The sequence below is a fragment of the Hemicordylus capensis genome, chromosome 2, assembly GCF_027244095.1.
Source record: "Hemicordylus capensis ecotype Gifberg chromosome 2, rHemCap1.1.pri, whole genome shotgun sequence".
Classification (NCBI taxonomy): Eukaryota; Metazoa; Chordata; class Lepidosauria; order Squamata; family Cordylidae; genus Hemicordylus; species Hemicordylus capensis.
In genome coordinates this window covers 78,429,841-78,455,644 of record NC_069658.1, presented here as the reverse complement: position 1 = coordinate 78,455,644, position 25,804 = coordinate 78,429,841, and the positions used below count along the sequence as shown (strand labels likewise).

The window sequence follows — 25,804 nt, the reverse complement described above, 5'->3', positions numbered from 1 at the left end:
CAAGTAAGCCAGCAAAGAGGATTTTTTAATGAAGTATCTTTAAAAAAAAATAAGATGTGGAGAAATGGCCACACAGAGGCTTCTTCTCTCCAGCAGTCACAGACCAGGTAGGCAGGCAGTGCTGCGGTGATTTTCAGCTCAGTTTAAAAAAAAAACATACAGAAGAAGAATCCTCTTTATTTCAAGCTCCTCCAGCAGGCAGAAGAATCCACTCCTGCAACACCTCATTTGAACAACAAGAAGCCAACCATGAAGCAAGGAGATCACCAGCCAGTCGGGAGTAAGTGCAAGGAAATCAACCAGAAAAGTTTTATGGAATGGCATTGGCAATAGCAATACAAAATGGCTACTCAAATTGTTGAATTGATTCTAGTTGAATCTGGGTTGATTTGATTCGACCTCAAATCTTGCCTTTGCCTTCAATGATTATTTGATATGAGGCCGAATCACTTGAATCGACCAGATTCAGCTCAAATTGATTCAACCCCAAATCGATTCGTACATCCCTATTAACCTGCTTTCATAACCTAAGCAGCAGCTCCACTCTTCTCCAAGCCATCCATCTTCAATATGTGAACAACAAGATGTGATTAGTGGCTGTAAGGATTACTAAGATAATGTATCAGAAGTGCTTTTAACATTTGAAAATTGGCAGTCTAAAAATATTATGAATACTTATAAGTATTGGTTTTCATAGGGCATGTAATGTGCTAAATAAGTGATATATCAGTGTTCCGTATAATCAGACTGACAAAACAGTGCTCACATGTCATGTTTGATTCAAAGGTAATGGATAAGGCCCAAGAGGAGTAGAAATAAAAAGAGAATTAAAAGAAGACCAGTGTGAGCCCCAATATACTTGCCTTCCTGCAGTCTGTTCTGCCAGCCACAATTGCGACTGAGATAATCTAAGAGAAGAGAATGTGAAGACCCCAGTAGGCTGGAATGAAACATGAGGGAGTAACAAAGTAGCAATAGAGCATGGAAAGAAAGATCTTGCCTGCTCATTCTTTCAACAGAAACATGATTTGAAGAAGCCAGAAGCTTTTCATTACATTAGCACCAGCTAGCCAACTCATACTGTATCTGCAGATCAAGCCACTGTCCCAGACCCAGCTACAGCAGCCAGTTCAGAAAGTGGGAAGCCCAGGGTTGAGCCCACTTGAATTATCATGAGCAGAGCTGGAGACAGGCAGGGTAAAATTTGCAACCAGGAAATGAAAGGTGATTTGATACAAGAGAGAAGTAGTAACATCAAGGTATGAGGGCCATTATGGAGAAGAACCTGGGCAGCCTGCCTTGCAGTTCTCAGACATGTGAAGGTTGTTTGGGGAAACGACTCTTGTAAGGATATAGTAGCACCCAAATTGGATCCATACCCTGGAGTTGAAAGATACAGTGGGATGATCAGCGCCCAATAATATTAAAGCAAAATGATTAAAACCACCTTAACACAGACATATTTGGATACCAACTATCCAGAGAACACACGATTTAGAAGTTTTGCAACCAGATCAGTTCTACCCTTAAAGACATACTCAATAAACTGCCTAAGTTATCAGACTTAAAACTTTTCATTTGACCAGGAGACCAATGGTAACAACTAGACATTTTCAAATAAATCCTCTTCCTATTAAATCATTCCACCGATACACCAAACTGCTCTTTCCCACTTTATTTCTCCTTTTACTAAGCTTACCATAATACACCCCTGCCCCTTATATGTAACTATTCCCCCTCCTGTGTCTATATTTTAAAAAATACATAGTGGGATCAAATAACTTATCATCCTTTTGTTTTCTGCAGCCACAGAGATGCTTCACTGTACCACCACAGTGGCACATCTAGGTGATTTTGGTGTCCAGACCACCTCCGCCATGAAGTCCCCCCAGCTGCACTTAGTTCCCCTACTGCCGCGAGGCCCAACTACAGCCACCACAAATTCCTTCACCGCTGCAAGGCCCTGCCATTGCCACCGCAAGCCCCCTCACCGCTGTTGCGAGGCCCTGCTGTGCCAAACCATGGCTTTTATGTAATTATAGCCACCATATGTGCAGCTGGGGGTGAGCCGAGCAGGCCTCTTGCCCCCGTCCATGGCCTTCAAGGACCAGGGGAGCTCCTGCCACCACCCTGCACCCTGCTCCACCACTGGGGGGGGTGAGGGGCTGAGCCGAGCAGGCTTCCCACCCCACACCTGTGGAGGTGGGCGGAGCGGCTGCAGTTTGGCATGGCGGGGGAGTGGTGGAGCAGGGTGCAGTGTGGTGGCAGGAGGCCCCCCAGGACCTTGAAGGCCATGGATCAGAGCCCCAAGGTCCGGGGCTAAAAGTGCCTCTGTACTATCAAGATGGAGATTGTACCAAGGGCAAAATGCCTTAATCCTTTTAAAAGGTTGTCATACGTTAATTACATCATTGTTTGGTATTCTGTCATTCTGGCAATTTCAATAAACTAAGTAAGCTTAAAAATTAAGTTCTTTTGTACAATTCTTTATTGGTATGTGAAAACAGCAGCACACACATAACACACCTAAACAGCTATTCATGGCTTAAGACTTGGTTTTGGTTGGTCCCTCAGGAGACCGACCTCACACACACAACCATTTACACAAGCTTCTGTGCAAGATAGAAAAAGTATTGACGCTTTTGAACTTTGGTGCTGGAGAAGACTTTTGAGGATACCACGGACAGCCAGGAAATCAAACAAATGGATCATAGAACAAATCAAACCAGATTGCCACTCAAGGCACAAATGACCAGGCTCAAACTATAATGCTTCGGACTCATGCGAACACCCAGCTCCCTTGAGAAGTCCATCAAGCTGGGAAAACTGGCAGGAAAGAGAAGAGGACGACCAGCAGCAAGGTGGATGGTCTTGATTATGACAGTAATGAATGCACCACTGAGAGACCTTAAAGGCCAAGTTGAAGACAGACCATCCTGGAGAGAATCTACCTATGGGGTTGCAAAAAGTCGACACTGACTTGACAGCACTTAATCAATCAATCAATCGATCAGTTCCAAATCCCACTGAGTTCAGTGGTACTGTGAGTTCCTGTAAAGGATGCTCAGGATTGTAGTCCAAAGTGCTAGGAAACTATGCTGTATAGAAGCACATATCCTGTTATGTACTGAATGCTATGCTACAGTAGCACGGCATTATTGCAATTATCACAGTAAAGTACTAGGAAACTGACTAGAAAAATGTCTGTTTTAAAACTCTTTGTGGTTATAAAAGTAATAAATAGCACCGCTTTGTATGCAACAAACCATAGCAAACTTATTTTAAGTGAAGCTAGTGAAAGGAGGACATGCCTTACTTACGGTATTAGCTAGCATATTAGCATTTGATACATTCCTCAAGGGATATCACCAGAAAAATTAATTCAAATCAGCTTGAACATGAACTCTTATCCAGTCACATGGATTGGAGGAGACTGACTAATATAAATAAGAGAATCATGCCTTGGGGAAAGTTCTGGAGGGCTGAGAGAGTGAACAACAAACTCTGGTATATTTCAGCCTTTGTAATAACATCAATATGAATTTCAAAAGGAGATTATTCATAAAAAGAATAGCAATATATTTCAGATGAAATGAAATACAGATGAATACTAAACACTTGTCTGAATTCAATACACTTTGGTAACTCCATATCTTAGCAGTGTCGGCTGAGTGAGAAATTGTCTGTGCATGTAAAATCTCCCCTTTTTTTCCCCCTCAAGGAAGGAAATGAGAAGAAAACACGGCAGCACAGCCATTGTCTTTATTTTTGTTTCCTGGTCTTCTAGATTCTAGAACCTTTATGCATCATGGACAGTGACAGTTAAGAAGTGTTTCACTGAGTGTGCACAACTGTAAATATATTTCAAACCTTTTTAGTTGCTTGAGGAATGTTGTCTATTTGAAATTACATTTAGTTGCTTGTAGAATGTAAATGAAAGCAAGGAATTAGTAATGGTCTATTTGATAGGTCTGTGGAGGCAAAGTTCTGCGAGAAACAGTGCATGCATCAGCTCTAAAGGATAGAGTCAAAATCACACTGTGTGTGTGTGTGTGTGTGTGTGTGTGTGTGTGTGTGTGTGTGTGTGTGTGTGTGGGCAGGGGGACCTTTGGACACAGCATGAAACCACAGGTTGTTGAAACTGAGGTTAATCCTTGAAACCTGGAATCATCCCACAGACAATCTTCCAAATCGGGTTGAGCAACCTCCAGTTTCAGGACAGAGGAGCCCCTTCCTCTTCCTGGTCCATCAAGGCTGAATCCCAGCAAGCTCCATAGCACTCATGTCACCAGACTGTGGGCAAGGTGTCAGCACATCAGCAGGGTGGCAGCCATTGGCCACTATCTTAAAAGGGGGCATGCCCAGTGCAGCCATGCCTTTTCAGCATGGACCGCCTCTGCATCCCATGGTATTGGAATGGAGAGGGGCACTATTTTTCTGTTACTCCAGGAAGAGATCATGATGACTTCTTAGGAGGGAATATGTTTATGAGGGCAGGCAAAGGATTCTGGGATTCTGGGGTCTGGTCCATTGTGACAAAGAATAATTTTGTGATGGCTGACCCAGTCAAAGCAGTCCAGGAACTGCGAACACTCTCCTGCCCTTGCCAGCTTGGGGTTAGCCCTCTCCTGAGAGGGCCAGTCCACTGGGGAGGACCAGAAGCATTGGGTCTCCATCAGTCTATGCCCTCATGAGTTAGGATATCCAGCTATAAGGGCCCTGCAGATGTAGGGCCCCCGGTATATTTGCTTAAAAATAGAACTCATACTCCGCTCCATGTGTCCTGCTATTTCCCTGTGTGCTCTGTCTTGCAAGATCATGGATGGCTCCTAGTACACATTCAAAATTCCTGGGCTGGGACTGGAGCTGCAGCGTGTGCATATTGGCTGCTGTGGGAAATCACAGGTAGGGGAGCCCCTATTTTCAGCTATCCCAGGCAAGCTGGGTGGCCATACAGGGCAAAAATCAACATGCATATGTACCAAGGGATGACCAGACTGCTTGAGTGAGCACTTTTACTCCCACTGTATACCAGTCACCGTGATCTGGAAAGGTGTTGGCATGGTACCCTTCCCTGGGGCTTGAGTGGATCTAGAAGTGGGGTGGCAACAGCCCTCCAGACTGGATGCGTGTCTCTATGGCCTGCCACTTTTATGAGAGAACAGTCCTTGGGAGAAGAGGTGTCTTCACAGGTTAGCTATCTAGGCTGGCATACCGCAAGACGGTTCTTCTCATGAGTTACGCCAGAGACTTCATGTTTGCACCCTAGGGGAAGCAGTTGGACCCCCTTTCCCAACTAATTTGTACAAAAAATGGAGCAGAGCAATTCCAGGGGTTGCCTTTCAACCCAAACCCTGGGTATCACTCCCCTGGAATAGATTATCTTTGTTGGGAAATAACAGGATTGAAGGGTTTGTGGTACCACTGGGACTCCATGTGCTTGTGCAAATACTTCTTCATCACTTGATATGTGGAGGCTTGCCCACAAAGTGCATGCCATATCATTCCATCCCCTTTTCCTGCAGATTTCCAAAGGCACATGAGACACAGTGGAGAGTGGGCATTTCACAACAGGGGCGGAGCCACCATTGAGCAGACGGGTTCAAAGAACCTGGGCCTCTGCCCCTCAGGGGCTGCACCTGGAGCCCCAGACACACACCCCACATCTGACATCAGACATGGGTGCGTGGTTACGGTTTCAGCTACATAATCTCGGGTCGCTTCTGTGATGAAATCATGATTTCATGCATTCGGATGGGCACAAAATGGAACCTCTGCCCCCTTCGCCTCTGGTTTGGCATTATGTGTGAAGGCAACCAGATACTTGCTTACAGTATGGCCTGTGAGTTTATTCAGAAGTAAAATCTCTTTTTCAATAAGGCTTATGTAACTGCATAGGATTGTGGCTTTTACATGTCTCACCTTCTCTTAGAACGAAAAGGAGGGGAAACCATCAAACTGGTTCCCCCATCAATCCAGTCCTCAGCAGTCCTGGCCACCTTGACATTTGTCATTTGCTCTAGCAAAAGTTTATCTCAAGGTGGCTGCTACTGGAGCAAACAGTAAAGTCCTTTTGAAAGGCAGCCATGACTTCCAGGAGAGCAATACAAAATGAGCTTCTCTTACTTTCCCTTCCCAGTCTTAGAGAGTGTGTAGTGGACAATGGTGACAATTCTATGCATAGTTACATGGAAGTAAGTCCTATTGAACTCAACAGAGTTAACTCTCTCAACCGTAAGTAAGGCATGTCCTCCCCGTACTCTCAAGCAAGTGTGCAGTGAGGGGAAATGTCCCTGAGCCCTCTGGTGGGTGACAGCTCACCCTTCACTCTACTGCCTCCCACCTCCCAGACTTACGGGCACATTATTTGCTCCTGACTGGAAGATGCATCAGCTTCAAGTAAGGTGGTATATATGTAGGGAGTAAGTATATATCTTAAAAGACATTTCTGAGCCAGGGGGATGTGTGTGTGTGTGTGTGTGTGTGTGTGTAAGTGTCTGTATGTGTGTGTGATGATATTTGCATAGGACAAAGAGAAAGCCAGGGTGTGTTGAGAATGTTTTGTTTTTCACCATGCCCTTACAGTTCTTCTGCAGAAAAGACATGGGGAAGGGAGGAAAAGAAGGCAGGGGTCCGTCCATCTTCACTTTTGTCCTATGGTCCAGTCCAGCAATGGTAGTTACCTGCTCCCTAGGTAAAGGATACAGCTGTAAGTATAATGTACAAGAGAAAGGAAGAAACATGGAAGAAAAGAGCCCTGCAGATGTTATGTGGTACCTGTGTTTGGATATCTTTATATAGGTTCATTTTAAAAGTGAACCTGGGTACAGATCCCTCAGGTGCATGGTTCACATAGGAAATACTGCAGTACCTGTACTCAATGTAACGTATGACTAACTGTGTTATTCTAACTGTGTACTCAACATAACTCTACAAATAACTACCTATGTACACCTTACACAGACAGTACAAGTGTTGAAAATAATGTGCAAATAGGACAAAGGTGGTGGAGAGAAAGCTGCAGAATTTACCAGCTATAACATTGACTGCTGTCCTCTAGTCAAAATCTCAGCCTAATAGATCATGAGATCTGTCATTAGTTTGTAAATGTTTCAATTAAAATTACTCTTCTCAAAGACTGTAAGTCAGATGAGTGAATAATGCATCATACAAACATTGTCATAAAAAATCAGGGTAACAAACTAAAATCAGGGTAATAACTGATTTTTACAATCAGTTACAAGAGAGTAACAGGGTAATAACTGATTTTTACAATCAGTTATTGTTACCTGACCCGTCTAGAATCTTGCTACTAGAGTGCCTAAGACAAAAACCCAATACAGCCATTATTATCTGTGTGAAGACTTGATCATCTGTGTGCCCTATCAAATGTTATGTTATCTGTCATGTATATAGGGGGAAATAGGAGTCTGCTGGCTAGCCATGGCCCAGTGCTTCCACATAACTGGCCACACTACCCCACACCAGCATTCTAAATCATGAGGAAACAGTATCCACTCATTCAGTGCTTACCCCTGAAGAGAGGGTTGAATGCAGGAATGCCTAGGGTGATGTTCTTCATTGCAAGGCCCAGGAGCCAGTGTTGACTCCCCTAAACCCAGAGTGATTCACTCTTTATTGGTGTGTGAAGCTGTATGGTGGAAAGCTCTGGCTGAAGCAGAATCCTCCGCACAGCCTGCCAGCACCATGTGATATTGACCGTTCCCACCATGCAGTACTGTACCTTGCCCAGTGTTAGTTGGGCTCCTTTAAGGAAAACAAGCCTTCTTGAGCCCCAGTGCCATTTTGGAAGATGCACATGGAGCGGGGAAAGGTAGTCCTTCCCACCAGTGCTTTTTCTATAGAGCTCTATGGGGAAAATTCTGGGACATTTCCCAGGGCCCTATATGCACTTCATAAAATGCTTCTAGGGCTCAGTAGAACTCAGTTCTCTTAAAGGGTCCCATCACTGGCTCTGAGAAAAGTGCAGCCCTGTGTGACGCAGGTAATGGCTCTCACATTGAAGGTATTTAGCCAAAATGGCCCCCTGCTTGGAAAATAGTGAAGATTGCTGGCCTAAGTGAGCCACCCCTGCATAGGGGTGTGGCTAGCCAGTGTGCTCCCATTTCCTGCCCCGCCTCCCACAAGTGTTGGCTGTCCTTCTAGACAAAAACACTTGTATAGGGCTTAGGTTTCAGAGCTTTAAAGACTCTGTAACATAAAAACAAAAACCATCCAGAGACGCAGGTTTTGGGTGGTATAGAAATATGCTAATTAATTAGATAGATAGATAGATGGCACAAATCTTGACTTGCACCACTGTCAGGCTCTGATGCCACCTTTAGTTCCAGGAGGTGTTCAGATTTGGACTGATATGTAAGTCAATATCTGTCCAGATACAAAAGTGTAAACATACTGAGATTCGCCTCTTCCTTGCAGACGCAGTTGGCTGCACATCCTGTAGACACGCCAAACATTTTATTCTTCTTCAATACACATGCATAATGACACTTTCAGACTCCATTATGGCAGCATGGCATTCCCAAAACACTTTAGTTGTGAATAGATGGGTTGGCTGTGAGCTGTCAGCCAGCATCTCTGGAATTCTCAACTGAGCCTGGCACTATTTGCCCCCTCAGCTAGGTCACCACTGCAGGTCTGAATGCAGCCATTTGTCTTCAGATTAAGAAAGATCACATGAAGGATAATGCCAAGAATAGTTCTAGTGAAGCAGAAGGAAATTCAACAAAACTGCTCCAAGCAAAGAAGTCAATGGAGCTGCAGATAGGAAAGGTATAGTACTATTCTGAGTGAAATCACTATATCACTCTGCTGAACAAATGACTACTTTGGCATGTGTGAGGCAAGCCTGAGGCCAGCTTGGTATGTCAATGAGAAATACTTAGGACTCCATCATCCTTTGGAAGCATAAGAGAAACTCATACTCACCACGAAGTTAGCTAAATCATCTGCTATGTACAAAATGGAGCCTCAAGGAGAAAGGGTGAAATGGATTTGGCCAAGTGATAAAATATTCACACTCTAACTCTTGCCTACTGAATTGATGGACAACACACATTCAAAATGCAAACTCAAAATTTAACCAGCTTGCTCATTTTACCAATGAGTAAATTTTCATCCCTTCGCTATCTATAGGCCCAGGCGGGAATTCAAGCCCAGGCTTAAATTACGGTACTAGCTTTTACAGAGCTCTCCCTCTAGGTTATATTTCTTGGTGGAAATCCAATGTTTCCTTGAAAGGAGAATGGATAAAGGAAGTGATAGTCAGGTGGTGCTGTTTGGACTGTGACTGCTGTACCTTTGCAAGCTCCAGCTGAAATCAATGAGAGTCATGTAAGAAGAATTTTGGAGAAATTTCATCTAAAGATGCTAGGAGTAAGGGGGAAAAAAGACAATACAGGATATCATGTAATTAATGCTGAGTATAGCAAATGGCAGTTGACATCCAGCATAGCATAATGCAGGTGGTTCCAATCCATCCACACTGAAGCAAACTCTCGGTGAAGCACTAGATCATGCACTTTTGTGCAAGAGCACAAATTCAAAGTGTGCTTCACTTCAGTGCAGCTGAATCGGCACCATGTGCATTATGCTGCATTGGATATTAGCCGGTATGCTTTGTGTAAAATAAAATATGGAACAGAATTAGATAAAAGAGAAACTGAATGGTGGCAGGGCAAAAGGGAGCAGTAATAAAAATATTAGTATTCTATATAGATTATAGAAGGTGTTGAAGGTCAGGGCATTTCCACAGAGATTTTTCTGCAGTGCTAATGAGCCTACGCTGGGGTTTTGCCACCTTTTTAAAGAATTCATCTGTTTAAGGCAGGCATTTCATCTCAGCTAGCTATGTAACTTTTGAATGGTCTTCTGCTTTTTCAGATCTCTCTTTGATTAATTTCAATTTTAATTGATTGCTTCTATTGATATGTGTTGATTTGATTGTTTGTTAGCTGCCTTGAAAACATCCTTGAAATATATTAAACTATTACACACACACACACACACACACACACACACACACACACCAAAAGCATAATCGAAGTCTCTTGTAATAGAGCAATCATCTGCTCATTTGAAGCGCTATTACAACATTGTGATCGGCATAACAAAAGGGGTGACTGATGGCATGTTGATATACATTTCATTTCTACCTCTTGTTTTTAAAGCGTTTCATTCCCCTAACATACTAACTAATTCAGATATTCTGTCTGCAGACTCAACGTCACACTTTACTTTATTTTAAACTTGTATAGGTTTTTGTGTGAATGACTGTACCTATTCATTCTAAAAGTTAACATGGCTACAGGTTCTTCAAATGCAGGGTACAGTTAGGAAGTCCATAGTTGTACCTGTGTCCAACATGCTGTAACTCAGAAGATGGGATAGATGTCTCTCTTCTGATGGGGTTGGACTTCTCCAGAAGGAACAAGTACACCACCTCAGAGTACTTCTAGACCCTAGCCTCTCTCTGGTACCTCAGCTGGAGGAAGTGTCTAGGAGTGCTTTCTTATAACTTCAACTGATACATCTGCTGTCACAATTTTTGGAAGACAGTGATCTAAAAACTGGTTCACATACTGGTATCTTCTAAGTTTGACTACTGCAGTGTGCTCTTCATAAGGCTACCTATGAATATAGTCCAGAAACTCCAGTTAGTGCAAAATTTAGCAACCAGGGTTGGTCTCCAGGATAACTCAAGACCACATTACTCCTGTCTTTAAAATGTTACACTTGGCTGTGGATATATTTCCAGACCAAAAAAAAATTTAAAATGCTTGTGATTACATTCAGAGCCCTAAATGGCTTGGGCCCATGATATTTTTAAAAACATCTTCTTCTGCACAAGCCCCACCACTTTTTAAGGTCTGGTATGCCTTGCATTGCCACCATCTCACCTTACATTGATTCAGGGCCAGGCCTTTTCTACAGCTCTCCATGAGCTCAGAAATACACTCCCCGCTAGAGTGAGATGTTTAACAGTTCTGGTGGCCTATAGGAAGACTCTAAAGACACGCTCTGTAGCCCCTTTGGGGGGCTTGCTGTAGGCCGCAGGGGGGTCCGTGAGGGTTCCCCCTTCCCCTGCTGGCCTCCCTCATCACTGGCATGGCCGGGAAAATGTAGTATTTTTGGCCCTTTCGGGGGTCTGTAAAGGTGAGCGGTGGCCTCTTTGGCCTCTGCCATGCTTGCACAAATGCCCTGCATGCGCCGCGGTGGCCAAAATGGCTGCCACTATGGGGGGAGGGAGAACCCTTGCAGAACCCCCTGCGGCCTACAGCAAGCCCCCCAAAGGGACTACAGGTATTTAACATTAATTTTAAAAAAATTTAAAAAAAATTGCAGACCCCCACCAGACCAGACCCGGTGGTTCAATGGGTGCCAGACTGAACTGGCCCAGTTCCGTTCGAGGCCAGTCCGTCCTCGAAACGAACCAGGCCAGACGGTTCTGTGCACACCCCTAATAGAAATGCAATAAATAATAATAGCAATAATGGTGGTGACCAATGTACTGCACCACATTTTGTCTGCCTTGTAATGGAATATATATTGTACATTGTTGCGCAGAAGCAACAATGAGTAAATGTGGGAAGTTGTGGTCATCAGCCATTGGAAGTACATGAAGCTCTTGCACAACTTCATGTATGTTCTGTTACAAGGCAGATGGAACGTTGTGCAATGTGTTAGAAAACAACAACTGGATGAATGTTTTTATAATGTTTATATAGTTAATATTTGCAATAACAATAACAAAGTTTTTTTAAAAAAATAAACAAATTATAAGTACTTGATGGTTATACCAAATGACATCTGTAGGTTCAAGATGTAGAGGGGCCATTCACACAATCAAAAACTGTGCTCTACTCAGATTTGGGAGCTGTGCGTGTTCCCATTTTTTGGTTGTGTGGAAGCAAGGTAAGAGGAAAACCTGGGTAAAAGTGATTGTGTGTAAGCAAGGTAGGAAGGCAACATAGGGAGCTTTACCTCCTACCTTGCTTCAACACAGTCTCATCTACCCAGGTTTTCCTCTCACCTTGCTTCAACACAAACAAAAATTGGGAGCACACAAAGCTCCTAAACCTAGACAGAACATAGTTTTGATTGTGTGAATGATCTCAGAGGCTGTATACATGAAATGAGCAGCCCAACCTAAGTGAGGGCAGCCCAGCCTGGGTTGGGCTGCTTGTGTGGAGCGCCAGGATTGCTCCCGATCCTGGCACTTCTGCCCCCACTATCTCAACTTTTTAATCCAATGTTTAGCTGAGTTTAAACAAACCTGTGGTTCATTTAACCTTGGCAGGTGATCATAAGGATGATTGCTTCTGGGTAAAAAAGGTTTTCTCCCGGCCCACCACCATTTCTGGCAGTGAGCAGGAGGGAAGGAGTAGCCACGCTGAGCACAGTGACTACTCTAATGAGAGCAGCTGCCCCACTCGTGTGGGAGACCCTGGGTTATGGGAGGGGAAGTCTTCCTGCTCCCGGTTCTGGGCTTTGCCACACCGCCGCCGCTCATGTGGGTGCATGATAAAGTGGAGGAACAGACAGCCACTGCTCATCTGCCAGGAAAAGCAAGCAAGATCCTGCCTTCCCCACATTCCTTCCGAGCAGCAGCCAGAGATCATGTGAATGACCTCATAATGTTTTGGAAGGAGGTATGATTTAAGAGTGAGAAACTCCACAATATATGTATTGTAGACAATTGTGTGTCATAGATGGTGGTTACATTGTGGCTAAATTTACTCGAAGCATGGCTAACTTGTCTTTTGACTATCAATAGGACTTCCTCAAATAAGTTTATTCAGCCAATGGCTACAATCCAATATAGAGGTATGTGTGCTGACATTATGACAATATGACAACTTGATATAATCAGTATAGTTCAGCTATCCATGATGGTGAATGATGGTGATGGTGGCACTAATGGACAGCTGTGCTGCAGCCAGCCAACAGATGGGTAAAAAGTGGAGTTGCAACACTTCCACTCTTTCCTCCTTGTGCACTCAGTTTGTAAAACTGAGGAAGAGGGCAACAGAGGAAAATGGAGGATATGCAGGAAAGCAGAGGAAAGAATAGGAGTGTTTTGTGATGCCACTGGTCAAGTGATGCAGCATCTGCCCATCACCAAAGTTGGGATGGAGGTCCACAGCAAGTGGCTGCAAGTTTCTGCCTGGGGCTAATTGTTCCAAGAGGGCAGGGGAGGCATTGGTAATTGGCTTCCCTACAATCCTAGCCCTGGATCTGGCTAGGCCAGGTATAACATACGCATTAAGTACAAATGTAATTGGAGTGAAATACTTAATGTGAAATACCTAATAGACATGAGCAGCTGCACATGTCTGCTGAATATAGACCACAAAGCTACAGTGGATCATCTTAGTTTTTGTTTTATTTTTAATAATAATCAATGTTGCACCCAGAACATTTATATGATTAGATTTTAATTAGCATAGGCAAGCATACCTGGTGGAGAACCATATGAAACTGTTTGACAAGGAAAGAAGCTGAATGTCACAGAAGTTTGACCTTCAAAATCTGGTGATTAGTATTGCAGGGAACAGTAAAAAAATATTCCACAGAACATGAACCTCTTTCATGAAGAGGCTATAAAACCTATTCTGTTCAGCATCAGAAGAAGCATTTACTGTAGCATAAATATTTTGATTAATTGTCTTTTTAAAACAAGAATGCATAAAATTAATCAAACATTTTCCTTACAGCATTAGAAATCATTCAGGATCTAATTTCAGTGCTTTGAGAGTGTTAATGGCCTATATGCTAGGCTCCCACTATACACACAATATGAATAATAGACATAACATTGTGTTCCCTGCTTTTACAAAATGTTTATTGACAGAGAACAGCCTTTCTATCTTTGGACATCTGTGATGTAATCCTCAATAGTCAAAACAGAGCCAGCTGAGGGCTCCTGTGCTGACCCACAACAAGGCAGGAAATTGAGGTTCACTCAGGGCATCAAACCAACATGCTTAACAAAGATTTGAAGTTGGCTTGCCAAACCAAGTGCTGCTTCCCCGAAGGTGTGCACTATGTCTGAATCCACACTATTCATGAAACTCCAGTTTGTTCCAGGTGAGCCAGCACCTTTTGCAATCAGGACCAATGGCTGCAAGGCCCCGGATGTAGTGAAGGCTTACAAGTCAAAGAGCAGCACAAGCCAGTCTGAGATAGCACCCACATCCTCACTGGGTTGTGTGGCCTCACAGGGGGCATACCTGTGGCTCAACTCAGCTTCTGTACTTCCAACAAACCATGATATGTGGTTGCAGCAGCACCAACTTCAAGTTCTCTCCATATCTCAAACTTGGGGAACCTCAGGAGAACCCAGCCTTAGTCCAAATGTCAGCCATGGACTATAATTTGGCAGTGTTAATAGTCATTCAGACCTGAACCTATAAGCAGAGGACAGGGTGGAGTCATTGGCAATATGACAAAATGTGGTTAATTGTTATGACTTGTCCCCTTAGCTAAGCAGGGTCTGCCCTGGTTGCATATGAAAGGGAGACTTGATGTGAGCACAGGAAGATCTTCCCCTCAGGGGATGGAGCCACTCTGAGAAGAGCAGAAGGTTTCAAATTCCCTCCCTGGCTTCTCCAAGATAGGGCTGAGAGAGATTCCTGCTTGCAACCTTGGAGGAGCCACTGCCAGTCTATGAAGACAATACTGCGCTAGATAGACCAATGGTCTGACTCAGTATATGGTAGCTTCCTGTGTTCCTATGTTCCTAAAATGCAATTCTAAAATGTTTTCCTATTCAAAAACTATTAAGCACCAGTGAATAATATCATTAAAGCCATACAAATAGAATTCCAACAATGCAAATGAAAACAAAAACAAACAGAAATTGTCTTATGACTTATGAACAAGAGTAAAGCAAAAATCAAACTAGCTCACCAACCCAAAAGAGTGCCACAGCTTTAGTGCAACTGTAGAGAAGGCCCAGCTTCAAGTCCATAACAATTTCCCCTTCAAAAGGAGTTATCTCAGAGCAGATGCTCCCTTGCTAACTTCAGAAGGGGTTGAAGACTATGTGGGACCTGTGTGTGTGTTTTAAGGCATACATGGTTCAGGCTAGGATCATGGCCAGTGTTGGTGAGGGTGGGGGCAGTACTCTCAGGCAGCTGCCAAAGACACAGAAGCTCAAGGAAGTCCATTGCTGATGCCTGTCCTGCCCATCAGGGTTTACTGAAACCAGTAAACAACCAGCAGTCACTGGCTGTGTGACACCTCATCCTCCCTCCTGTCCTCTCTCTATCCCCCTCTCCTCCTCCATTTTCAAAACTGATCAAGCAGAAGCAGCAATTTCAGCAACAGAACTAGTTGTCTGCCAGCTGCGTACAACACAGCTACCCATTGCTGCTACCACTGCCATCATAGTGGCACTGCTGACACAGTGCAATTGTAAAAGCCACCAATGGCTGCAACACTTGATCAGGATGTTGCCACCTGGACTGCAAAATTCTACACCAGATACAGCTGCTGAATCATCTTTAGTATCAGATATGAAATCATGTATACAAGTCAAACACTTATCTGAGTAAGGCTATTGATCCACTCTGACTAGCTATTGGACTGCACTGTCTAAGCTGTGTGTATGTCTCCTTAGGACTTTTCCCTGTGAGGACGTACTGTAGCTAAGTATCAAACCAAGAACCTCATTTATCCTCAGCCTGTCCCTTTCCACTGAGATATGGCATCATATAGAGGCCCTTAGGTACTGGACTGTATGGCTGAATCCATATGATTGTGTTAGAGGGAAGTAGAGGGGAAGTAGACCATGTCCATGGGAGATTACAAGAACTCCACACTGACAACACTACAGAAGCAATCGGATTGCATTTCATGATGATGTCAATGAGGCAAGTCAGAGCAAAATCAATGAATAAGTGAACATTTTCACAAGACCTTCTGAAAAATTGCTGGAAAGGGGTGGGGTTTTTTAGCACTGACAAAATTTTCACCAAAACGTTAAGTAGTTTTCACTCCATTCTTGTAAAGTAGCAACAAACTTACAGCAACAAACTCACAGCAACAAACTTCAAACAATAAATTCATTGTGGATAGCTATTTTTAAAGATACAATGGTTGTTCACATGCAGAAGCCAGTATAATACTGACAAAAATATGAATTTGTATTCTAACAACAGAGCTGGGAGGGAGAGGTTGAGGGAGTGCACTGAAATTGGAAGGTTAAGGTATTCCAGGACAAAGAGAGAGAGAGAGAGCACAGTAACCATTAACACAATTAAGGTTGGTTTTTCATTTCAAGATTAAAGCTGAATTTCAATGTGTTATTTGCATTTTCCTGACATGAATAATTATTGAAGAAACTAAATTTTCTAGAAGAAAAATCTATGATATTTTTATCGTCATGAACACAAATCATATTATATTACCTATATGTTTCATCCATTATTTAGAACAAATGCCAGATCATCTATTTTGAGCCTCTGGGCTGCCTCATTAAAATTAGAGTGTTATAAATTATTTGATATTGCTTTGGGAACATTTGCCCTCCCTTCTTGATTATTATATGATATCAAGTTTATTATTTTTGGTTTACACTGCATTCCCTCCTGTGTTCTCTTTCCCTTGACCTCTTATTTTCTGCTCTCCCTAAAACTAACTATGGCCCAAAAGTTCCACTTCCTGTATGAAATTAATTCCCTCTGGATATTTCAGCCTTCTGAAAGCAAATACTGAGATGATGAGGCAGTGGTGAGGTTAGATTTGGACTAAGTTCCTTGAAGAAAAGATAAATTCACTGTAGTCTATTTAACAAAGATAATCTCTCTTATTAATGGGTAACACTAACTGATAACCAACTATATACTTTTATAGACTGGGTATGAAGAAAACATATAGTCCAAAAGTACTTAAAACAGCATTTAACTTCTAAGCTCACGGAGCCATACTTTTATTACCTTAGAACTTTTCTCTCAGATTCAGAATCAGCTCTCAGAGTTTGGATGTTCTCTTCATCATGTCTAATGCATCTAAATTATGTCCCTTGTTAACACTTGCTTAAAGAGCAAGTAATTAAATTAATTAATTAATTGCTTAATTAATTAAGCAGATAATCCTGTGAAATAGATAATAGTTGCTCCCCATTTTTAGATGGGGAACTGAGCCTGCACATGACCAGTCAAATCTTGTCCACAGACACACAAAATGAAGACAATGTATATGTAGAATCTGAAACCAGATCTAAGGCTCAAACTAGCCTGATTCAAACATTATGCTGTATGAATATACAGATGAATGTACACTCATGCATGAGTTTGTGTGAATGAAAGTGAACAAGGATACAGGCCCTTCAAATGCACGGAACAGATGAGAAGTGTTCTTCTGTACCTGTGTTCAACATAACATGTGACTGAGTGCATCTGTGTACACATTTGTACCTGTGTGCATTGTACACTCATCTGAATGTTGAACGTAGCGTATGAATGGGTCTACTCTGTTTACTGCAGCCCTAGACAAAACATGAAACTTGGCTTTCCTCCACACATTCTGCGCTGGTGTAGAGGTTTGCCATGCTCCAGATGGTGGAATGAAGGCATGAGAGAGGAGACCTAGCCATTTGGAAGATGCATGTGTAGCATCAGGGACAGCTGAAAAGACTGTCTGTTCCCCTTTTTGGCTGAATCATGTGATTGGCTTCAGCTGGAATTGGAATGTCAGCCCTCCCACACACCCAGGCTGTATAGGCCGCTGCTGGTTACCTTCAGAGACAGAGGCCCCATTCGCACATAATGCCAAATGTGCATTGAAGGAGGCAGAGGTTAGAATTTATGTATGTCCAAATGTGTGAAACCGTGGTTTCACGGCAAAAGCAACCTGCAGTTTCCCTCACCAAACTTCAGTTTGAACCTTTGGTTTGTAATGAGTTTCATTGCTCAAACCTGAGGTTTGAAGGCAGCAGCATTACGTCTGAATGAAGACATTGCCATAACCAGGGTTTCATGCTCCTTCTGGAACCAAAATCATAGAGAGGTGGCCTAGACCTGTCCAGGAACGTGACTGCTCCATGCCTCCTGCACTTCTTGCTGGCTGCCTTTTGGAGAACTTGCCTCGCCCCCTGTCTCTGCACTCCTCAAACCATTGCCTGACAACAGGGGTGCTGCCTTATCCCATCCCAAGCTTCTCAGCCTATCAAAGTGAAAAGTCACATTGGAGGATGCCCACTTTCCATTGTGTCTCTTATCTGTCCTCTGGAAATCAGAAGAGAAAGTGGGTGGGATGGAAAGATGTGCACTGTGTGTTGGACTCCAAAAATGAATCGATAGAGAAGTACATTCACAAGCACATGCAGTTGGCATGGTACCATAGACCAGGCGACCTGATTAGATTGCTTCAAATATAACATATGGCAGGGCAGCAATACCCAGGGTTGGGTTTAAAAGTCAGCTCCAGCCAGGAATTTTTGAGTGTCTCCACTCTGTTTTTTGTACAATGAAATTGGGGAATGGGGGATACAGCCCTTTCCCTTTGGGTAGAAGCATGCAGTCTCTGGTGTTACTCATGAGATGAACCAACAAACAGGAACTGTATTGCCTCCAGTCAATAGAGATATCCTTCCTGTTTTATGACAGCGGAGGCTACTCCAGAGCAGAATGCTTTCTCATGAGAGTGAAAGGCCATGGAGAGATGCATGTGGGCTGGGTGGCAGCTGCCGCCCAGCCTGGTTGCTTAACACAAGCTAGCCGCTGGGACAGGTACCCCAGCAACACCTGTCCCTGCCTTGGCGACTGCCGCAAAGAAGCAGTCCAAGCAGTTCCTCTGCCAGTACAATCATACTCTGCCAGTACATGTTTTTCCCGGTACAGCCACCCTACTTTCTTGGGGTCACTAATAACCGAGGCTTCCCTCTCCCGTGATTCCCTGAACTGGCCAATTTGAATACACCATAACACTGGTCCCAACCCAGGAAATTCAAATGAGCATAAAGATCTATCCCCAGTCCAGGTGTTTCCCTAGTCCCAGTACTGCCTGGAAACATGGAGCGCTCACTACTCCTTGGAAGTATGAAAAGGTTGCCTGGAGAGAAGGTGGTCATGGTGGACAAGTTATATTATTTAACAGAGAGAACAAGGGCCCCACACAAGTGGGGCCCTCTTGTTTTGGATGACCTATCTCTTTGAGAGCACAGTCTGATGGAGGCCCGAACCTCACTGAGTCTCTTGTTCTCCCCAGTGGATTGGCCCTCTCATGAGAGGGCTAATCCCCAGGCAGCAAGCTGACAGGGGGGCAGGAGTGTGCTTGGGTGCTCCTGGACTGCTTTGTGGGGGTCTGCCATTGCAAGAGCAACTTTCGTTACAGTGGAGCAGACCCCAGGATCCTTTGCCTTCACACATATACATATTCCCTCCTAGGAAGTCCTCATGATCTCTTCCTGGAATAACAGAAAAACAGTGCCCCTGAATCCCCCCCCCTCCGCTGCCAGTAATTATGCTTGTGCAGGACTGCTCTGCTGCAGGGCTCTTACAGGGCAGTGGTGCAATTGCTTCCAGGAGAAGGGCTTAAATACCATTTAAAGGGATTTAAATGCCTCTTTCCTCCTGAGGGTGGGCGATACATTTCAAAAAGGTGTGATAATGCTTGGCACACCCCCTTGAAGATTGTGGCCAATGGCTGCTGCCCTGCACACATTTTGATGCCTTGCCCACAGTCTGGTGACGCATGCACTATGGTGCTTGCTTGGATGAGGCCTCAGAAGACCAGGAAGAGGGAGTGGCTCGCCTGTCCTGAAATCTGAAGTTGTCAAGTTGGATGAACATCTGTGATACAATTCATGGTTACAAAAATTAACCTCCGGTTTGGCTACCAGCGATTTGCCATTACATGTGAATGCGTCCAGAAGGAGATGGTACAGAGTCTGCCCTGTTTGACCTTTGGGGGGATTCTGTTTCCACACACACACACCCCAACTCTGTCCAGCCTCTCTCCTTTCTTCAGGGCCTTTAGATTTATGTTTGGTATATGATGTTGCAAGTTATTTAAAGTTTTGTCACAGCTTCAGACAGGCCTCACTTGAGTATTAAATGGCAAGCACCATGGGGCATCTCTCAGGGATGTGCAAATATTTTCTTAAGGAAAAAGTTTTCTTCATGAGTCTTGAACACCTTGGGGAAATACCTTGAATATGACCACCAGGTAGCCTGGGGTTTAATGATTTGGGTATTAGGGACACTGGCTGGCATCCTGACTAATGAAGTGCCCGTGCAATGGGAGAAGCAGCCGTGTGGCACCAGTGCTTCTGGAGAGTTCCAAACTAATGCATAACCACTGTGTGTGTGGGAATTTCAACTACTCCCCTTCCCCTGGAAGTCCACTGTATCACCCAAAAATATGTCCCTGAGTTCTGTGCAAGCCTCAGGAACATATTTCCAGGTGGCACAGAGTGCTTCCTGGGGAAGGAGAGTGACATTGGCTCCCACCACTGAGCCAGCAGTGCAACTGAATAAGTTGAACTTTTCAAAACCACTAGTGCTTCGTTAAACAGGATGTCAACCACTATCTGTAAACCAATACAAATAATTATTTTGGATAAGAAAGTTATATTCAGCAACTTATTTCATGGAGGAGACCACAAGGATCCTTTTTTGTTGAATGGACTTAACATGCACTTCACTATTGAATCAGCATGCATTCCATACACTCTCCTCCTCTCAAATATAGATGAGGTGCTCTGAACTAGAAATCACATTTATTTATTTAACATATTTCTATAGCCCCTGATATATGTATCTCTTGGTGATGTACAGAGAGAAAACACAACAAATGTGAAACAGAATAAAAACAGTTAAAATTCATAAGACAAATAAAAACGATGTCAAAAAAACCAACCACCACAAATTAAATAGTTTAAAATTGATTTCAATTAAAAGCCTGAGAAAACAGGTGCAACTTCTTCTTCTGCTTATTAATTATATTATATTATTTATTTATTTATTACATTTATAAACTAGGGATGTGCAAAAAACCGGTTCGGCCGGTTCGGTTCGGATTAGAACCGGGTTCGAATCAGGAGGGGGTGGTTCGGTTTTGGTTTCGTTCAAACCAACCCTGGTTTGGTTCGGATTTGAACCAGTTTGGACTGGTTTGGACACCCAAAAATTGGTAGGATGGTAGCTGGCATGAAAGGGTACCTGTCACCCAAACCCCCAAAGTAATCGGACACTCGTACAATTTTTTATGAATTTTTGAAAATAATTTTTATTTTTTTCTCATAGGACATAATGGGACTTGAACAAGGCCATTATACCTTATTGTGGAGCACCCATGGGTGCCAACAACCACCCAAACCCTGAAGCAATAGGACAGCTCTATGATTTTTAATGAATATTTGAAATATTTTTAATTATTTTTCTCATAGAGTATAATGGGACACAAACCAGTCCATATCCCCTATTGTGGAGCACCTAGGGGCACATAGGCAGGGTGGGTGGTAGACAGACAGGGGTGCCTACCACCCAAAAAAACCCCAAGGCAATTCGACACTCCTCTGATTATTGGTGAATTGTTAAAGTATTTTTGAATTCCTTATAGAGAATAATGAGGATTGCAGCAAATGTATAGCTTCACGTCGGGGAGAAAGGGGTGTCGTAGAGTGGAGTGTGGTGGGTGGTAGTTCCTAGGGTGGGCAAGGAAGCTATCAGAATTATTTTAAAGGATTTGGGCAGAGGGCTGATTTTTGGTGAATTGTTTGGTGAACCTTAAAGACGCGTAAACTTCAACAATTCACCAAAAATCAGCCCTCTGCCCAAATCCTTTGAAAAAATTCAGGTAGCTTCCTTGCCCCTACCTGGCACTACCAAACCCACACTGCTCTAGGCCACCCCTTTGCCCCAGACATGAAGCTATACATTTGCTGACATATCCATGCTTCTTTATGGAGAAAAACCTTAAAGACGCGTAAACTTCAAAAGTCACTTAAAATCAGCCCTTTGCCCAATTCCTTTAAAATAATTCTGATAGCTTCCTTGCCCACCCTAGGAACTACCACCCACCACACTCCACTCTACGACACCCCTTCCCCCCTGACGTGAAGCTATACATTTGCTACAATACTATGAGGAATTCAATACTATGAGGAATTCAATACTATGAGGAATTCAAAAATACTTTAACAATTCACCAATAATCAGAGGAGTGTCCAATTGCCTTGGGTTTTTTGGGGTGGTAGGCACCCCTGTCTGTCTACCACCCACCTGCCTTTGTGCCCCTAGGTGCTCCACAATAGGGGATATGGACTGGTTCGGGTCCCATTATACTCTATGAGAAAAATAATTAAAAATATTTCAAATATTCATTAAAAATCGTAGGACTGTCCTATTGCTTCAGGGTTTGGGTGGTTGTTGGCACCCATGGGTGCTCCACAATAAGGTATAATGTTCGAGTCCCATTATATCCTATGAGTAAAAAATAAAAATATTTTTCAAAAATTCATTAAAAATCGTACGAGTGTCTGATTGCTTTGGGATTTGGGTGACAGGTACCCCAGCGTGCCAGCTACCATCCTACCAATTTTTGGGTGTCTGAACCAGTCCGAACTGGTTCGAATCAAACCACCCCCTGGTTCGGTTTGAATTCAAACCTGCAGCTCACCAGATGTTTCCTCCATAGGCTGATGGACCTCCTTACATGCATAGTCAGAAGAACCTACCCCTTATTCCAGCAAGGGCCCGGTCTGCAACCCCCAGCAAATTCTTCCACTCCCTGTCGCAGATACCTCATCACCCAAGGTATATGTGGACAGTTGGAGCAACTGCTGTGTGTCCAGTATTTGCCCCTGGGGGTTGCTTGCATTGAGTGTTGCACACTGCACAAGCTCCCACTCCAGCAGGGAACCCTGGCTCGCCTTGTCAGAGTAGTGGGAGGGAGGGAGGTGCTGTAATGTCTTGATCTTTGCCGTCATTCTCCCCCAAGTCCTTGGAGTACAGCCTGTCCTGGAAGGGCTGTCCCATGGCATCCACAAACCACATGAGAACAGGTGAACCCCACTTCCAGACTTATCTGGAAGGTTTGACATCAGCAGTCACATCTGTGTGCTACATGGCTGGCTGAGGTTTGTGTGGTGTAAGCCCAGAGCAGCTTGGAACCTCTGTTGCCCTAGCCGTGGATGTGGGCATGTTTTTGGGGGGTACCTATTCTGATGAATCAACAGAGTCTTTGATCTCAGCATGCTGTAGTCTTAAAAGCCCCAACCACTTTAAAAAGTGGTTAGTGCCACACAATGGATCCGTTCCTCATTTTGTGTTGTACAGGTATTGCATTTGCTTTCATCTGAATTTTATGTTTGAAATGTATGGCAGTGCCAAGAGTACTGGCAAAAAATACTATAGTAGACAGAATACAACAGAAAGAAAGAACCATCAGTGTTTGGATTGCACCCTTATGTTATCATTATTCTTTAGTTAGAAGATAATCTGAGTTACAGTGGCAGTCATGTAGACTGAGACAGTGCTAGCACTCCGAGCTAATGCTGTGCAGGCATTAGTGCTGTGTTCTACGCACGGAGAGGAATTTTTGCCGCTCTTCCCTGCCTCCAAAAATGCTCCCTGTGACCCAGAAGTAGGCCACTAATGGTCTTGCAGCCGAGGTGATCTACTTCTGGGTTGCACAGAGGGCTTCTGGGAGCAGGAATAGCCCTCCCTCTACACAACCAGCACAGCTCCACTAGTCTGCAGTACTTCAGTATCAATGCTTCATGAGAAGTGCTGGTACTGCCTTAGTCTAGCTGTCGGTCATTATAAACAGCCAATGTTAAAAGCATCTGGGTTAAAGATACAAGGAAAGAGAAATAAAAGTGATAGTTCACCTTTGCACATAATGCCAAACAGAACCAAATGAGCCAGAGGCTCGATTTCACATTCTTCTGAATGCGTGAAACCACAGTTCCATCACAAGAGTGACTGAGGTTCCCCTTCCCAAACCATAATTTGAACCTTTGTTTTGTAATGAGTTTCACTGTTTGAACCTCAGGTTTGAAGGCTGCATTGTGTCATTCGAATTCTGCTTCCATCGTAACCTGGGTTTTGTCCTGAAACCATAGAGAAGTCGGCTTCACACTTCTTGCTGGCCACCTCTCGGAGTCTGTGCCCTGCCCACTGCCTTCTCCTCCCTCTTCCCACTGCTGACTGGCAGGGACACCGTATCCCTGCAGTCACAGCATTTAAAGGGATATAAGTGCTTTGATGGATGTCTGTTGTCCTCTCCATGCTTCTGGATAGAAGCTGCATGCTTCTGGACTGGACATGAAAGATAGATTTACTAAGAATCGACTAATAATGAAAACATTCTTTGTGATGCAGTACAACATGAAATCATTGTAGGCTCTCTGGGGATTTTATAAGGATTTGGGTGTGTAAAAGTGCATTCTGTGTTTTCAGTACTGGCATCAAAATTAGGTTTTAGCCATAAAAAGTTATTTTGAAATCTTAAATTATAACAAGTAGTTCAATAATCCGTACAAATTAAACTTATTAAAAATATTGTTTAAAAAACCAGTTCTACCTTAAAGAAGTTTGCTTACTTTACCTGGTTTATGGACTGTTTAGTAAGTCACATTCATTTTTATGAGGTCTGAAAATCAATTATCGATATTATCATGGCAGATAATCAAGAAAAAGACTGGAAAACAGAGAAGAATAAGAAAATAGGAGAGAAACAAGAACTGTTGATTTGAGAGAAGGAAAGACATCTACAGTATGTAAACATAGGAGCTCCTTTCATTAATCAAAAGGATGGTTCAGAAGGTCAGCTTCTACACTGAAATAGAAAAGTGTGGTGATAACTTCGTATATCAAAACTCCTCAACTTTTATTTGTTTATTTAAAATATTTCTATTTATTTATTTAAATATAAAATATACTGCCCAAAACTTGTGTCCCTGGGTGGTTTGCTATGAAAATCATTGAAAACAATAGATCATTTAAAACAATTAAAATCATTTAAAACATTAAAAACATTTAAAACCCAGTATTAAAATTTTTAAAACTATAAACCTAATTAAAAGCCTGAGTGAATAAGTGTGTCTTTAATGCTGTTTTAAAAGTTGCTAGAGATGGGGAGGCTCTTATTTCAGCAGGGAGTGCACTCCAAAGTCCAAGGGCAGCAACGGAGAAGGCCTGTCCCTGAGTAGCCGCCAGACGAGTTGTTGCAACCACAGACAAACCTCTCCCGATTATCTTAGCAGGCGGTGAGGCTCATGGTAAAGAAGACATTCTCTTAAATACCCAGGGCCTAAGCTGTCTAGGGCTTTATAGGTAATAAGTAGCACCTTTTATTTTGCCCGGAAATGTATCGGTAGCCAGTGTCGTTCTTTTAACACAGGAGTAATATGGCCTCTCCTAGATGACCCAGAGACCAACCTGGCTGCAGCATTCTGGACCAACTGCAGTTTACAGACTATGTACAAAGGCAGCCCCACATAGAGCACATTGCAGTAATCCAGCCTAGAGTTTACCAGCATATGTACTACCGTTTTGAGGTCATTCATCTCAAGAAACGGACGCAGATGGCATATCAGCCGATGCTGATAAAAAGCACCTCTGGCCACCAACTCAACCTGGGACACAAGGGAGAGATTCAGATCCAGAAGGACCCCCAGACGGCATTCCTATTCCTTCCAGGGGAGCGTGACCCCATCCAGAACAGGAAGATCAAAATTGTCTCCCGAGTTCCGACCCCACACAGTAAGTACCTCCGTCTTATCTGGATTCAATCTCAGTTTGTTATCCCTCATCCCATTACTGCCTCCAGG

At 43.4% G+C, this 25,804-nt stretch overlaps 1 long non-coding RNA gene across 2 annotated transcripts; it reads left to right on the top strand.

Annotated features, from left to right (window-relative positions):
• Positions 1 to 3,810: 3,810 nt before the first annotated feature.
• Positions 3,811 to 24,892, top strand: LOC128342750 (uncharacterized). Of its 2 annotated transcripts, XR_008315150.1 has the most exons (4): positions 3,811 to 3,853; positions 6,586 to 6,709; positions 8,644 to 8,793; positions 24,657 to 24,892. It is a non-coding gene; the product is annotated as an uncharacterized LOC128342750 (long non-coding RNA). The 2 variants fall into 2 exon arrangements; XR_008315149.1 differs by lacking the exon at positions 8,644 to 8,793.
• The last annotated feature ends 912 nt before the right edge of the window (positions 24,893 to 25,804 follow it).